At 40.9% G+C, this 16481-nt stretch overlaps 1 protein-coding gene across 2 annotated transcripts in view; it reads right to left on the minus strand.

Annotated features, from left to right (window-relative positions):
- fut8b (fucosyltransferase 8b (alpha (1,6) fucosyltransferase)) overlaps nucleotides 1–16481 on the minus strand; it is a 111365-nt gene that overhangs the window by 62085 nt on the left and 32799 nt on the right. The window lies entirely within an intron of this gene.

A 16481-nucleotide genomic window follows, 5' to 3' on the forward strand; every position in this document is an offset into this window, starting at 1 on the left:
TTTCTGCATGTAAATGAATGATGTGAGACAAGCATCTTCAGAGTGACACCCCAGTGTCCTGACGTCTGCAAGACAGGTAATTGCGCCTGTTGTTTAGTCTGAGCTAGAACATAGCCATGGGCATTGTTACCGACACAATGTCAATTTTGTCTTCTATTATCTTAATTGCTAGCAGGAGAATTCTATGTGCATGTGTGAAAAGTAAAACTTAGCCATAAAACAAAGGAGTGAGGGCAAGTAGTATTCAACCCCACGCTACATGCCACTAAGTCCAACCCACTAGTTTTTTACGTAACTACAACTTAAAAAACTAAAATTTCATTAGGCAAAACTGGAATATGCAGCCAACTGAGCATCATGCAACTAAATCTGTTTAAAAAAAACATTCCATCTAGTCCATGAAACATTAAGGCAGTTATATTTTACTCTCCCCCACACTCCCCATTTTAGTCTGGTTGAATACGGAGTAGGATTTGTTGAGAGTAATAAATATTAGCAATAAATTTTGATAGACATGAACCCGTGTTAGAAAACGAATACAGTGAATAAGTGCAGTAGACAACAATAACAACTAAAAATGCATGGATTTTAATTTTTATTACAAATACATTTCTAGGTTTTAAACGAGCAAGACAAAGAAGAGCAGACATACAAATACATTATAAAGTATACATACATTGTGTTTTACAATAATACGTAAGCATATTTATGCTTTTATGAAAATATTTATGAAAATCAAAATCTTCCTTGACGATATTACTATCTATTTATGGTTTACTGAAAATCTTGATGTGCCAATGTTTGGGTTTAACGAATTTAAGATGGTCATCTTGTACTTAAAACAAAATTACCAGTTTGTCGGCTACTTCCGTAACAGCGGCTGTCGAAGACTGTCAACACATTGTTTGGAAGAATATACCTAAAAAGTCACACAAAACATGCCGTGACGTCAGAGAACCTTACAAGAGCTCAGTGCTGCCCCTGCACTGTTGCCTTCCCACCGCATGCAGAGGTGGCAAAAGGTCCAAGTCCAGTTCTACTTCAAAAACCACTGATTGGCATTGAGTACGGGAGTAAAACACTTCGCCTTGCCTCCATGGTTCGCACTGTAGAGAAGTTGCTGACACAGAGACAGACACAGACGGATCCATAAAAATTACAAACATCAAATTAGTGGGGGGCAAGCTGCTGGTAATGGTTTATGCAAACAAGTTTCTAATTAGAAGCGGGAGACATATGATTAGCAGTAAAATGTTTGAAATAAATAAATACATAACTAAAACATCAATCATTCTTGTCTTTTATGACTTTTTATGTCCAAATAAAAAATGTGGGCCTGAGCTGTGGCCTACACCTGCCAACATAAGATGCTTCATGATGAGTGAAGGTGGATCCAGGCGCCAAGACATGTCAAGGTCGGCATTTTAAATGTGCTGTGTCAGTGAGGGTGATGGCTCTGCATTGGGGGGAGTGTGTGTTTGTGATACACGGGGAGAGAAAGGAGTCTATTGCTTTCGGGCAGCTGCCGACGAGAATTTATAGGACGGGAGCGTCATTTAAAAAATGATCATTTATTTTATACGCAGCAGGGTTGAGGAACACAATTTTTGAGGAAACCCAATATCACAAAGAACCTTGGCCATCATTATCTGCGGGAAAAGGTCTGGGTTATACATCCATCTTTGGCTATATTGCACATAAACCCACACATACACTCCTGCCAGTTCTGCTCTCTGCCCCTTGGAATGAATCCCAATGACGGCTGACCTTTACCGGCCTGGGGTGCATGGGATGAGCTCGTGAGGTGGGGGGTTGTCAGGGAGGGACCGTCATAACCCCACAGAGCGAGCGCCAACTTTCACTAAGTAGTGTGGACATGCTTAATGAGTGACGGAATACACCAGAGGACAAGGCGATAAATGACAATGAGCAGCCACGGGATAAAGAGGAGAGAGCCCAGTGATGCTAAATCACACTTTTCACGGATGTTTCTTAATAGTCAATGAATTGATTTTTGAAGAACGACTGTATATCACAAAGTAACTGAAGCAAAATGGAAAGCAATACTTGGCAGCAACCAGCAAAAGCGATGTTTACAACAGGTTGAAAACAGTTCTTATTTAGCGTACAGTTCTATTTAGTGTACAGTCTATATGACAACTAAAAATATTTTATTTGCACTCCTCGCTTTTAATTTAATTAATGATTATTTTGTGTTATACCATGATTTTATTTTCCATCTTGTAATTGTAAGTAGCTATAAAGCACTTTGAATTGCCTTGTGTACAAATAACGCTGTACAAATAAACTCGCCTTGCCTACTCGAGCTACAGCCATGCAGGCCTATCCAGGCAGCATTATCCACAGTACAACTTGGGCATTGACACAAGAGTTCAGAACATTAAAACAAACGATTCTCCCCTCTCATGTAATTTAAAATGACAGGATCATTAATCTTTCCTATGATTGTTGTCAAATGCTCATCCCTAGAATTATTTCATTTGAAGGTATTGTAGGCTACTTTGTGGTCCTTTTATTGGTTGGTTAGTTAACTGATTAGTTAGGAGCAGAGGTGGGTAGAGTATCCAAATATTGTACTCAAGTAAGAGTACTGTTACTTTAGAATAATATGACTCAAGTAAAAAGTAGTCTTCCAAATATTTACCTGAGTAAGAGAATGAAAGTACACAGTGAAAAAACTACTCAAGAGTAACTGGTGAGTAACTTCTGATTTAAGAAAAAAAAATAAAAACAAATCTGAACATGAACGTCAAATAAAATAAAAACATAGTAAGGGAGTCCACACGAACCTACCACCATTTCAATTTTTAACTGCCCAACACTCAACAACACATGCATTGGGCCCAACAGAAACATTATTTGCTTTATTCACTTGAATGACTGAATGAAGAAACTGTTTGCTGACCAGACTCAATGATCGTGTGTGTGTGTCTGTTTGTGTCTGTGTGGTCTGCTACTCGGGGAACCGCTGACTAGTTTCAGTTAAAAATTTCCAACAATAAGTTAAAATGGGTAAAAATTCCGAGGGATTCTCCAAATTAATGCATTAAAATCGATGGTTCAAACGGCGTCAGTTGGCCTGAAACTCCATTTAAATAGCAAAAATGGAACATTATTTATGAGAAGAGCAGTGTGGGCAGTAGAATAGGGCTTGTACTTCACTAATCAATAGTTTTTTTTCCTGAATGTGGAGGATTTTAGAGGCGTTGGAAGTGCTCATGTTTTTATTTTTTAGAAAATTCCACAAAGATGGCTACCACCTGTCATGTTGCTATAGACACATCCATTCTTCCAATTAGCAGAGACAACCTCGATTCTACTTCAAATTGCTTCAAGCTTCAATTCCAGATCAGATCAGTTGACAGTCAATTACCGTAATTTATCGTGTATAATGCGCATTTCCCACCCCAAACAATGTCAAAAATCACTGGTGCGCATTATACATAGGTATGGGGGGGGGGGGGGGGGACTTGCCCATTTTATTAATGTATGCCGCCATCTAGAGGTTATGAAAAAGGTGTACACTTTCATTTTAATATGCCAGCACAACCTAGAAGTTATGAAAAAGGTGTAGCCTACACTTGCATTCCAATATGACAGTGGTACGTATGGCTGCATAATATGTACAGTTCTGTACAGTTTACGTACCCTGGGAGAATTTGCGAAATATAGTTGTTGTTTTTTTTTAAATACGACTGATGACTGCACACAACCATCATTAATTTCTTTATGGTTATGTTTTGTTTGATGATAATGCTTTTCTGAAATGTTTGACAGTTTAATTTGAATCTCATTAAAATAAAACTAAATGTGTTTCGCCTGGCCCTTCATGTTTCCTTTAAAGAATCGTAGAAGTCTCCCCGGGTAATCAAACATATGAGCACAATTGTATTTTCTAATTTCCTAAATAAAAGTAGGGCTGTGAATTTCAAAAGAAGAGCAAGTAAATAAAAAGAAAGTATTACGTGTACAAATGAAGTGCTTAACTTCAGAATAATTATTTGAAAAAAATAACAAAATACAGAGAATACTTAATGTTTTGATCATATGGGTAGAAGCAAAATCATGCATTGTAAAAATGCATTATATATAGCTAGAATTTTGAGGTCCACTTTGGGGGTGCGTATTATACATGGGTGCGCATTATACACGCGAAATTACGGTAATTGATTATTATGCCAGTACCAAGTGTTGATAGTTGAGGCTCACCTAACAGTGGTTACAACTAACATATCAAAATGTGCTTGTCTACACTATCTATGACAAAATCTCGAAAGTTAGGAGTGACAAAAACATTGGGCTTTGCTGCCTCTCAAGCAATAAGCTCCCAATAAAACTCCCAGCTCAGCCGAGCCCTTTAAACGCTCCTTTTTACCTCACTCATATTCTATCCCAGAATTTACGATGTGAGCTTGACTCCCATTATACCATGGCTGAGGGAAAACCATCCCCTTCGAATACGAGCCAAGGTGGTCTCTTGCGCTTTCTCTCTTTGACAGAGGAGATGAAGGCAGCAGGCGGGAGACAGAATATAGAGGGAGGCAAACAGTATGAGGAAAAAAAAAAGAGGGTCAAAATAAAGAGTGTGTTGTAGGTAAAGTGGGAGCCAGGGAGGTAGTAATTGGGAGAAAGATGGTGGCTGTAGAAACCAGGGGGGGGGGGGGAGCGTGTTCCCTGAGGGATCAGAGTCCTGACTAATACAGAGAAGCACTTTCATACAGAGCAGTAACACACAGCTCCCACCGATTCATCACTTTCTGCTAAATTACCTCAACCCTTTGTCTTTGAACCTCAGCGCCTTTGCTCCGTGACCTCAAAATCCCCACAGCGCAGGGTGACATATCCATTTATTTTACGGTCACTCTTATAATGTTGCTTTTTCCAAGCCAAGAGGGAAAACAGAAATCTAGATATAAACAATGTTGCCCCTTCCATCCATATTTTGAAATAAAAGGACTACAAAATATTATTTTAAATACTTACATAAGACCTTTCCCTCAAGGCTGCCTAAATATGTGACATTTCCAAAGCAAGACTGACTGTCCCTTCAAGTTTCCTCCACATGCTCCAGTTTCTTCAGATGTGTGCATGAGAGATGAAATTTAGGCTAAAAAAATGCCCAAAGGTGCACCCCTCTGTATTCATCCTCTAGTGAACTGGCGACTGCTATGAATAAATATAAATGGAGAAGATGAAATAAATAATTGACACACTGAGATGGGTGCCTTTGTACCCGTGCACCTGCCTGACAGCACCTTTGCGGCTGTGCTGATGTTGTCCCCCGCTTCTGCTCAATTCCGCTCGCTGTCTCCCTCACATCTCCATTTCCTTCTTGCTCATCTTTATAGGTTTTTGTTAGATCTTAGATTATTATTTTTTTTTTAAGCCATACCCACTGGGAAATGCTTATGAAAGACTTTGGTAAGCTTGTGCTATTTAATTGCTTCACTTTGGGTCAGGGTGGTTAGGAAATGTTCAAATAGTGCCTCTTAATGACAGGACATTACTTAACATTGTTGGGATTTAGTGGGTGCGCAGTGATGTTTAACTGTAAGCCACATTTCTATCAAGTGGTCCAGATCAGTTAGGTTTGGCGCGGTATGGTTGGGCAACAATGACAACATGTACAGAGGGTTCTCGGTTTACAAGGACATAATAACGATGCTGAGATCGCATTTATTCGCATTACCTGGAACTTGTAAGTAGCTGGGGCGACGCATAATAGCATGCAACAAGCATTCCCCTGAGCAACGGAAACCAGCGAGGTTGGGCGACTCTTCAATGTGGACGCGCTGTTTTTTTGTTTGTTTGTTTACAATATAGTGTACACGACCGAGCGTTTTAGCTTGCGTCAAAACAACATCCTGTTTCGGCCATTTTATTTCGGTGACAAAAGTTTTTCGGTCCGAAATCGAAAATGCACTTTTGGTCCATTTTCAGCCAAACATTATGGTGGCCGAAATATTGGTGCATTACGAACAAAAACAACAAAAACGTAATAGGGAATGTAAGAATTAAACTGGTTTTATAAAGTGTTATTAGGCCAAAAGTCACACCAAAAAGTGTTGTACATTTGTGTGTTGCGTGCCTTTCGGGGGGTGGCCTTGTGAGTGACATCAAGAGCTATAAACACCTTGAATTTGTGTTAGCATCTGCTTTATGCTCCTTGCAAGTGTTTTCATTTGCATGTGTGTGTTTGACTGTTTTTTCCGTTCAATAAACGGCTGAAAGTGTATCGGCAAAAAATTAACAAAAATAATAATTCGGCTTTACATGATCAGGATTTTTGGGGCCGATCAGTGAGTTTAAAAAAAACGATAACCCATCACCAATCCGATGACAAGATGGAGCAATGTGTCTATTTACAACCTCAATTCCAAAGAAGTTGGGACGTTGTGTTAAACATAAATAAAAACAGAATACAATGATTTGCAAATCATGTTCCACCTATATTTAATTGAATACACTACAAAAACGAGATATTTAATGTTCAAACTGATAAACTTTATTTTTTTTTAGCAAATAATCATTAACTTAGAATTTTATGGCTGCAAAAGCTGGGACAGGGTCATGTTTATCACTGTGCTACGTCACCTTTTCTTTTAACAACATTCAATAAATGTTTGGGAACTGAGGACACTAATTGTTGAAGCTTTGTAGGTGGAATTCTTTCCAATTCTTGCTTGATGTACGGCTTCAGCTGTTCAACAGTCCGGGGTCTCCGTTGTCGTATTTTACGCTTCAGATTTCTCCAGATTCTCTGAACCTTTTGATGATATTATGGACCATAGATGATGAAATCCCTAAATTCCTTGCAATTGTACGTTGAGGAACATTGTCCTTAAACTGTTCGACTACTTTCTCACGCACTTGTACACAAAGAGGTGAACCTCGCCCCATCTTAGCTTGTGAATGACTGAGCAATTCAGGGAAGCTCTTTTTATACCCAATCATGGCACCCACCTGTTCCCAATTGGCCTGTTCACCTGTGGGATGTTCCAAACAGGTGTTTGATGAGCATTCCTCAACTTTCTCAGTCTTTTTTGCCACCTGTCCCAGCTTTAACGTCAAAAGACACGCGATAAGGCTAAAAATAAACTCGCTTTTGGATTCAAATATACTGTGCTCGCTGGCGACGTGGAGTCAATGTCTTTTGCGCAGCGAATTATGACAGTAAAGCCGATCAGCCAATGAGCATAAAATGCTAATCATCGGCCGATACCGATCAGGCCGATAAAATTGGTGTAAAGTCTCATAATAATTCCCATCACTTGAGCACGGTGTAGCAGTTGGAGCAGTTGTAAGTCAAGATACCACTGTAATAGAAGGAAACAAAGAGAAATTGCTCAAATTCATTGCCAGAACCTAGTGGCATCTTTTTCCTTGTTACTCTGCGTTGTGTGAAGACCCATACCAACGTTATACATATCACAACAGTAACCTGCATGCCTCTTATATTGACAGAACGCCTTGTCCCTGTCATGATGTAGTTTTGTGCTTCGAGTCTCTACGTTTGTTCGCTTGACTTCTCCGTTTTTCCCACTCGGCACCATCAGCTTCCACTTGAATGCACCCTCCACTCGATTGTGACCTCTTTGTAGGTTGTTTTGTATATATTGTAAGGATTGTGTAAGGGTTGATGTATGAGGCCTTGTGTGGAAGTGCTATTACTCCGCAGGATGCAGTGGCAGCTGCCATAATCTCTTTTGACCGCTTCACTAAAAGTTTAATCTGTTGTGGCAAAAGAGTCCCGTCAGCAGACCGAAGGGTTTCTGCTTTGCTGGAGGAACATAATCATCACTCACCACTACCCACCCTCGGCTTGCTTGGTTGGCTTGGACATACAACATTGTATGTTGTTAGTGTAAAAGCAACTGACACAATCTTCTGTGCTGACTCTCTTGTTCTCTCTCTCTCTCTCTCTCTCTCTCTCTCTCTGTCTCACTCTCTCTCTCTCTCTCTTGGTTGGCTGTTATGTTCTATTAAAAAAAAATAAAAAGACAGTGTAGGGGGGAAAAAAAATTTGGTTTCCTAAATCTTATTAAGGAGAGATTCTTGCACGTCTTCCCTCAGCATTAAAAAGAGAGCTTGAGCACAGAACAGGCACTGCATCTCTTCCACTAAACAGGAACTGCAGCTCACAGCACATCAGCTAACTGCACATGAAAAACTCAATACAGCTTGCCAGGCTGTGTTAGGGCTCAGCTGATGCAATCACACCTACAAAAAACATTTCCTCTATTTACTACTTCCAACTTTAGATGCAAAAAACAGAGATTGAATTCCACACTGCCACAAACAGGGGCGACACTTGCTATTACTTGCCGGCATGATCGATGCCTTATTCGTACAGAAACACCCAATCAAACATTCAGATCCAACTGCATAGCTGTAACAACACTGAAGAACCCGTAAACTTCATCACGACAGCCATGTTGCAAAGGGGATTAGGGAAGAGTTGAATAATTGATCAATTCTGTTTGACGGGATTAATCATGTTTTGAGGAAAATTAAGTAAAATTAAGTTGTTTCGTAATTCTGTTTCAACTGGTTTGCTGTCTAAAGTGTTGGGTGCCACACTTATGCGATGGCAACTCCACCAGGAGGCATTTTTCTCCTCAATACAAAACTGGTATTGTAATAAGAGTCCAGAATATTCAATGATTTGCCTGTCCCATCACAATTGATTAGCTGATCATGCTTACCACAATCGATCAAGGACATTTAGTCAAATGCCCATTCCTGCGGACCACAGTAAATAACAATGACACTGCATATACAAAAGTACAGTGTTCCCCTGCTGTCCATGGGCGAAAGCAAATAGCTAAAGTCTGCAGATAAAGGTTGATAATTGCCCAGAGATGCCACAGGACGGCAGCAAAGATCAGACAAGGGCTATGGCTGTATAAATGAATCTCCCCCGTTACGCCAACATAGCAGCTCACCCATCAGATTGCCACAAGATGGCGCCAAAGTAATACTTTTATATTAGACAGGACTTTAGCCTCAGCATAAAAACAGTGAAATGACTAAATTTTCAGCAAATAATGGATGTTTCAAAAAATACCTGCAAATATGTGAATCCATGAGGAGCAAATTGTGAATATGTGGGGGAACATTGTACAGTGAAACCTAGCAATGAAATGGTCTATCCAGTGTAAATTCTTCTAGGGCATGTTTCTACAAGATGGAAGGAGTCTCTGGGGATTCGTGTCCATTTGTCCAGAACAACATCTGTGAAGTCAGAGATCACTGAACATCTGACGGCATTTGTGGTCAGACAGTTCTTCCAAAACAAACTTGTCCATGTATCATCATCATGGAACAGATAAGGGCCTTCTTTGAACTGTTCTCACAAAGTTAGAAGCTGAGAATTGTCTAAAATGTCTTGGGGAGATGAAGAATTAAGATGGAAAGTTAACAAGGGGGTCTTGCTCAACCCCTAATTGATTAATCAAAGAAGAGGTACATGCCAAGACTGTGTGTGTGTGTGTGTGTGTCTCCTCTTGGTTGTCCTTATGCACCAGGTGCTGACAGTAGTCTAGACAGCATAGTCCATCAATCTTTCCCTGGGCTGCTGCTTGTTCAGCACCCTTTGTGCACCGACTGAGCTTTCCTTCTTCTTCTCTATACTTGCTAGCCTATCTTACTCTTTTGAGTGGGTAACCAGGTGACAGGAACAGTTGTCAGCATAGAATCTTAGCATGGCATAGACAGAAGTCAGCAATTCCGTGTTCCGCGTTGGTCACGGGACGTTCTGCACATCGAACGTGTCATTTAAGGCAACATTCTCACTATGAAACGGCATTGACGGGCACACAACTAATAAACAGAGCGACCTGCTTTTAAATCCTAATGCTAGTTACATGTTCTATCAGTGTGTCAAAAATAGCTTTTTACTTGTTAAAAGTGTCAAAAAGGAACAAAATTCAAGAGTATGGTCACACATGGAAGTGTAATGCCATTTGTTATGCCTAGGCTTGCGCAGGCAGATTATGATGATACCAATGACTTTCATATACGGGCGAGACTATTTCAAACGACAGAGCCGTAACATGAGCACTTACATTTGATGTCAATGCCAGCATGAAGTATTCCTTTGATCCACTTGCATTTGTGCGTGGTCACTGGAGCAAAATGCTCCTGAACACTGGAATTTTATCATACTCGAGGATCTTCAAGCTGTGGTTTATCATCATTTGCAGAAGCTTTTGTGGGGTGGTGGCATAAACAACACACCAGCCCTCTGGGACAAGATGCAAATAGGGAACAAAACAGAGCAGAAGTCCTGAAAGTGCACTAATTACAACTTGTCGTGCTTGTTTCGAACTAAAACATTTTTTTCCCCCCCTGGTGCAGGGACAGGTATTCCATTTTATTGTTGATTTGCATCAACACAACAGCCAGCCCAGTTCCAGTCAAGTAGTGCTGTATCAGCCCAGCCTGCATCAATAGTCTGGATGAAAGATGGCTCTTCTAAAGAGCAAAACGAGGTGGGGGTGGCTGAGCAGACGAGAGGTAATGTGGGCGGACTTGGCAGGCGACCGAGGCCGCGGTGGGAGTGCCTGCTCGCCACTGCTGCAGATGTTGTTTGCTAGTCTTCACACAACATTACACTTGGAGTCATGCATCTCAGAATGAGGGAGGGGATAGTGAAATAATTATAGTACTCTTGACAGTTGTGATGCACACTCCATGTGATGTATTTCGATGCCAACTCCGAAAAACAGTCCTTCTACCCTGACTGTTAAATACTTGCCAGATATGCAACCTATCAATACTAGTCAAGCTAAGGAATGAAACGCTTCCTCAAAAGCAAATCCAGCCCTCAGGCAGCATTAATGGTTTAATTCAGCAAACTGAAAAGAGGCTAAAATTTCAAAAAGTCAGTTAACATCTTTAGAGTGCTTTAGATTATTTCCCCTATATATATTACTGGTTATGAGCCCTCGGAATGCATTCAAATATATTATTACCGATGCAACACCACGTGGCTATTACAGTATGACATCACACACACGTTCCTGGTGACTGTGCAAAGGCAGCGGTGAGAAACAGGCCATTCCATGTTATTGCTTTAGACTTGTAATCCAAATGGTTGGTCTGTCTTCTGATGAATTATTGATCTACTCATGTAACACAAACACAATAAACAAGCATGACAATAACGCTCTGTCACTACACACAGGATATGAGTCGGAATAGATCTCGAATCATAAATACATAAGGTCCATTTGGGATCCATTTAACGCAGGAGTACATAAGAAAATGACAAATGCGATGGGAAATGTATTGACTCTGTACAAGCTGGAAGAGAAGGAACGTATATGATTGACAGCAGAAATTTCCGCGGGGCGGGCTTTTCAGAGCATTCAGCGACACAGCCACAGCGACTGAAGGATGAATGAGCGTCTCACTTCTTGACCATTTTGAAACCTGTTTTCATAGACTTGGCAATTTTTTTATCCATTCAAATTTCACAGGCTTGTTAACAATACTCTTCTCTGTGGACATTTTTTGGGTCACTTTACTGGGTCTTGAAGGTAGAGTGTATCTTTTTACGTTTACTGTTACTAGTTGGTCAATAGGTGGTTTTGTGATGCATTTTGAAACTGGTACAGATTATTTGAACATTATTGTCTTGGGATTGTGTTCAAACTCATAGGTTTCACTGTAATTTTCTTAATTTTCTCAGTAACTAAGGCATGCATCTTAAAGACATTTTAATTACCGACTGCAATTCTAGTTAGATTGAAACGTACTGTAACTATTGCATCGCTGAAAACTGATAGAAATTACTGGCTGCAAAGCTAGTATTGGTCCGAGACTGCACAGTGTCATGACAGGAAGCATTCTTTGGCTGCAAAAGACTACGACGAAAGCTTACGTGCGCTCTTTGGAGCGGAAGCTGTTCCGAGCCACGTGCGGGAGAGCCCAGCGCGGAACCTTCACCGACCTTATTGTTTGACTGGATTTTCAAATAAATTGTCAAACTTTTCATTCGGTCTAATCATTGAAGAATCACTTCAACCAGAACAAAAGAACCGGGTAATACAGGTTTGAACGGTTGGCAGGCTAAACCCGGGCCGCGAAGTTTCTTTGTTCTCTTTTTTTTTTTTTACCTCTAACAAATCTCCTAAAACTTCGCACAAACCAACAAGGGAGTTCGTTTAAAAATATATATATATTTTTTAAAGGTCGCAATGATCTTAACAATGCTCGCTTAGTTCAATCAATCATGATGTAATGCCAGCTCAACAAAGGTGCAAGGTGTCAACTCAGGCCTGACTCTGTACGTTGATAAAGGTCTGGTCTGGTCCTTGCCTGTCTGCAGCAATAAATGTCCTCCTTCCACAATCCGCCTTCTAGATTCCTCCGACTTTTAGATCCTGTCCTTCCAGAATGTCGTCTGCGTTGCCTGGTTCTGTTCCACTTCCCGTCTGCGAGCCGAGGACCGGCACAGAGGACCGGCCTGCCAGCGGCTTGGCCCGGTTGCTTGGCTCCATACAGCCTGATCATTACTGCTGGCTAACAAGGAGAGAGCAAGGATGTCTGTGGCTGCTCTATCCCTTAACTAAGAAAGAGAAAGATCTCACGGGGAACAGTCACAGCGGCAGCAGCGATTCCGCGGTGCGGACTCCTGCTGTACCTATAATGGTGCTTTCTCATTATAATTTTACTACTGGGGGAAAAACGGTATACATGCTGGGTTTCGCATCCTTTCAACTAGGGTTTGTGGGACGACATGGGGTGATGGGAAATGCTTTGAATTAACGTCCCATGGCGATGGCCATGTGTGTGCATACAGGTGATTTTCTCACAACTGCTCAGCTGGATACGTGCATGCACTTATTGTCATGTGTTATGTTGGTGCAGGTGAGGTCAAAAGAGATGCTGACAGGAAAGTGGGGTGGGGGGTGAATGAAACAAGCCTGGACTGATTTGTTGAAATTTTTGCAAACAAGATGCATAGAAACACAGAAAGACTAAGCGTACTGAAGTAAACACAGTTCCATCTGTCCATCCATCAATCAATCTAGGTTGTCTATATATATGGTGAGCCGAACGCTATCCCAGCAGACTTATGCCAAGAGGTAGGCGGCAACATTGACCAATTGTCAGTCAATCACAGGGCACTGAAATGGAATGACGAGACTGGTTTGCCTCGCTAATTTTCTGCCTTTGGAGGTAAAGTACAATCAGAGCCATAAAAGCCTGAACAGGCCAGGAATGCCATGCCGGAATGTCAGGACAAGGGTGTGAAGTTTCATACGCGACGCTAAAGTCTCCCGCCCTGTTGTGTTGAAAGCAATGTCGCTGTCCAATATACATAACGCCAAATGCTCGTGCTGATGATGTCACACATCTGAAAGTTGGATTCTAGGAAACTGTGTAAAAGCAGTCAGTTGTGGCAATGTTGCACCTTCCTGTGATTCTTTTTAAAGAAAAGGCTTAATGACAGATCTTCTATTACAGCTCCGAGGCAGCTATTTGATGGAGAACAGGTTGAAATTTTTAATTTTGGTGTTTGGTGGAGCTGTGTGAGAGCTTTGTGTGGACGCCTGTCTCCATGGACTATTATTGTTGCCATCCTTCATTTTGCGAGAAAAACTAAAATTCCCACCAGTGCTGCTGTTTGACAAAGGTCGACGGAATATAACATCCCCGAAATTCTGATCTGATGTTTAGCTTCTTTAACAGATTTTAGACTACAACAGTATGTTTAAGAGGAATTGGTTCTAATGTTACTGCAGTGTGAACACTGCTAAAGTGACAGACAACCATTAACACCTACATGCAATTTAGACTCTCAAATTAACCTTACAAAAATGTTTTGGAGTGTGGGAGGAAGCTGGAATACATGGAGAACACTAGTCACTAGTACCGCCTATGCAGTTACAATGGATTAAAAAAAAACAAAAAAACACAAATCTATCCCAAAACCATAGCTATATACATTTCCCAAGGTTCCACAGGAACTGAGTCTAAGCGATGTTATAGGCAGTCAACAATATTATAAATATTGTCAACAAAGGGCAGAGTTGTGGATATGTTACATATTAAATACTTAGGCCACTGTTTGATCACCGTTTTAATTGATTTTCAGTTTTCTAAACTGTAGCGATGACATTTTGTCCGTATTTGCTGTTGACACTGAATTTAGTCAGTCAATATCACTGCCTCTGGATTGGTAGCCTCTATTGGACCCATTGTTGTCATTTATTTGGGACACTAATCACAAACTAATTAGTATGGCAAAGGGACATTGCAATAAAGTCTTTCATGATGATTGTGATGTGTTTTTTATTGACTACTTTCAAGAGAGGTGGATAGTTTGTAGAATGTAACAGGTGTCGCTGTTAAACTATACTGGGATTATACTAAAAATTGTTCCCAATAAAGTATTTTATGAATGAATTAATATACAGACAAAAGCAACATCTCTTTGTTCGAAGAAGCTGCCTGGCTCAGTTCTGACAGTGTACATATGATTCACCGTAGTGATCTGGTACAACCTTACCACTGGCTGGTTTCTCTCCTGGGACTGTTCCACTGCCAATACCCGGGGCCTCTACCTCCCTTCCTATTGAAATGAAACACGGTGAGTGAGAACATGTGGTGCAAATGGGGTATTTTATTACTATTATCGACAAGTATTAACAATTATAGTTGCATCATTGTTGCAACTAAAATAGTTACATAGACCACAGTTGTCCGGGTGTTTGAAAGGCATGATAAGTTTACATCACCTTTCATTACTAGAGGCTTGAAAAGCTTTTTATCAGACCAACAGGGAATAACACTTGGTGTGTTCTTGCAGTTGAAACAACCACTCATGGTGGTTTGCACTTAATGCATCTAAACGAACCGATTGCTGTAACAAATACAATAAATAGCTAAATGCAAGTTTGTTGGCTTATAACTTTCAGTGTAAAACCATGTAGTTCAGTCGATTATTCGATTATAAAGAACTCTAAAGAACACACTTCCTGGCTATTCATTTAGTCCATCTAGTTTGCAGTCTGAAGAATGACAAAATATCGGCCTACATCGCGGCTCAAAAATAGATTTGGGAGTCTTTACAAATGAAAGTAATGGATTGGGTATGTGACGCGCTACCTTGTCAAGTTAGATTGACGATGGCCAATCAACTTTTGCTGATGATTCTACAGAGAAAAACAATAAATAATGATTGAATGCAGGGTGTCGGCATATAGCATATACTGCATACCAGTGTGAGGGGATGTATTAATGTGTGCATGTCTAAGCGGAGCAGAGGTTGGTGAAGCTTAGCCGACTGTGGAATGTAAACTAGCCACTGCAGCACCCCTGCCTGTCCGCAGTCAGACGTCGCTCCGCTAGCGATCCGACGTCCGATGTTTAATCCCCACCTCTGCTCACATTTTAACAACTCACCCACAGTCAAATGCATTCCGATGCACCCACCTCACATTGCAAAGTTATGCGCACACCTTTTACTTTCAAACAGAAGCGTCGATTGGAACATAAAGCTGCAGTCGTTTATCGTGCATAACCACTTCACAGCTTTTTGACAGTCGTACGCCTCTGGCAGCCGCATCTATCTCGAGCAGACACTCGCCAAAAGCAAGGTTAAACACTTTAATCTAATCTGATGACAAATGATTTGATTAGGTTAGCCAGCGATTAACCTCTTCGTCTACATTTTTGGTACCTGTTACTGAGTAGGCCGCCTCCCCCCCCACCCAAGTGTGTGTGTGTGTGTGTGTGTGTGTGTGTGCGTGGGTGGGTACGCGCACTGCAGTCCTCCGAGGGACACATGATGATGACGGCTGACTCACCCATTAGCCCAAATTAGAGCCATCCTTCCACCATTCAAGACAGAACCGCTGGCAATGCCACGTAGTCAAAGCCATTATGGAAAACATGCACTAAACTGATTTAACTTTGCAAATACCATTAACTGGTGCCCCAAGATTATAAATATCCCAAGTCCCAATCTGAGGAGGCAAATGGGGAGTCGTGTTTAGAAAATCTTACATCAATGTCAAGGACTGCACTGGCTGCCAAAGGCAGAGAAAGGCAGGTTCATGTGAAAATGAGCCAAATAAAATGAAGGAATAAAAACAATTAGAGGGCCCCCATGGACCAAAGTGCTTGGGGGAATATGTCCCCTTGTGTTGAGTAAATGTGACAATCAAACCACCCTATATTGACCTTATCAATTTACAAACTCACTGTATGAAGCCTTGAAAAATAAATGGTGCTCTGGCTCCAGTTGGCCACATAATTAATAAAAAAAAAAAATAAATAAATAAATAAATAAATAAAAAAACCCTAGTTTTTTCATGTTGGCCAATTTGCCAAAACCAACTTCAGCATGGGGACCTTGACACTTAGTCCACTCTTTTGTCTGTTTTTAAACATTTTTTAAAGACAGATTACATTAGAGTACTTGCCGATACCAAATACCAATACTA

This window comes from Phyllopteryx taeniolatus, chromosome 18 (genome assembly GCF_024500385.1).
Source record: "Phyllopteryx taeniolatus isolate TA_2022b chromosome 18, UOR_Ptae_1.2, whole genome shotgun sequence".
Taxonomy (NCBI): Eukaryota; Metazoa; Chordata; class Actinopteri; order Syngnathiformes; family Syngnathidae; genus Phyllopteryx; species Phyllopteryx taeniolatus.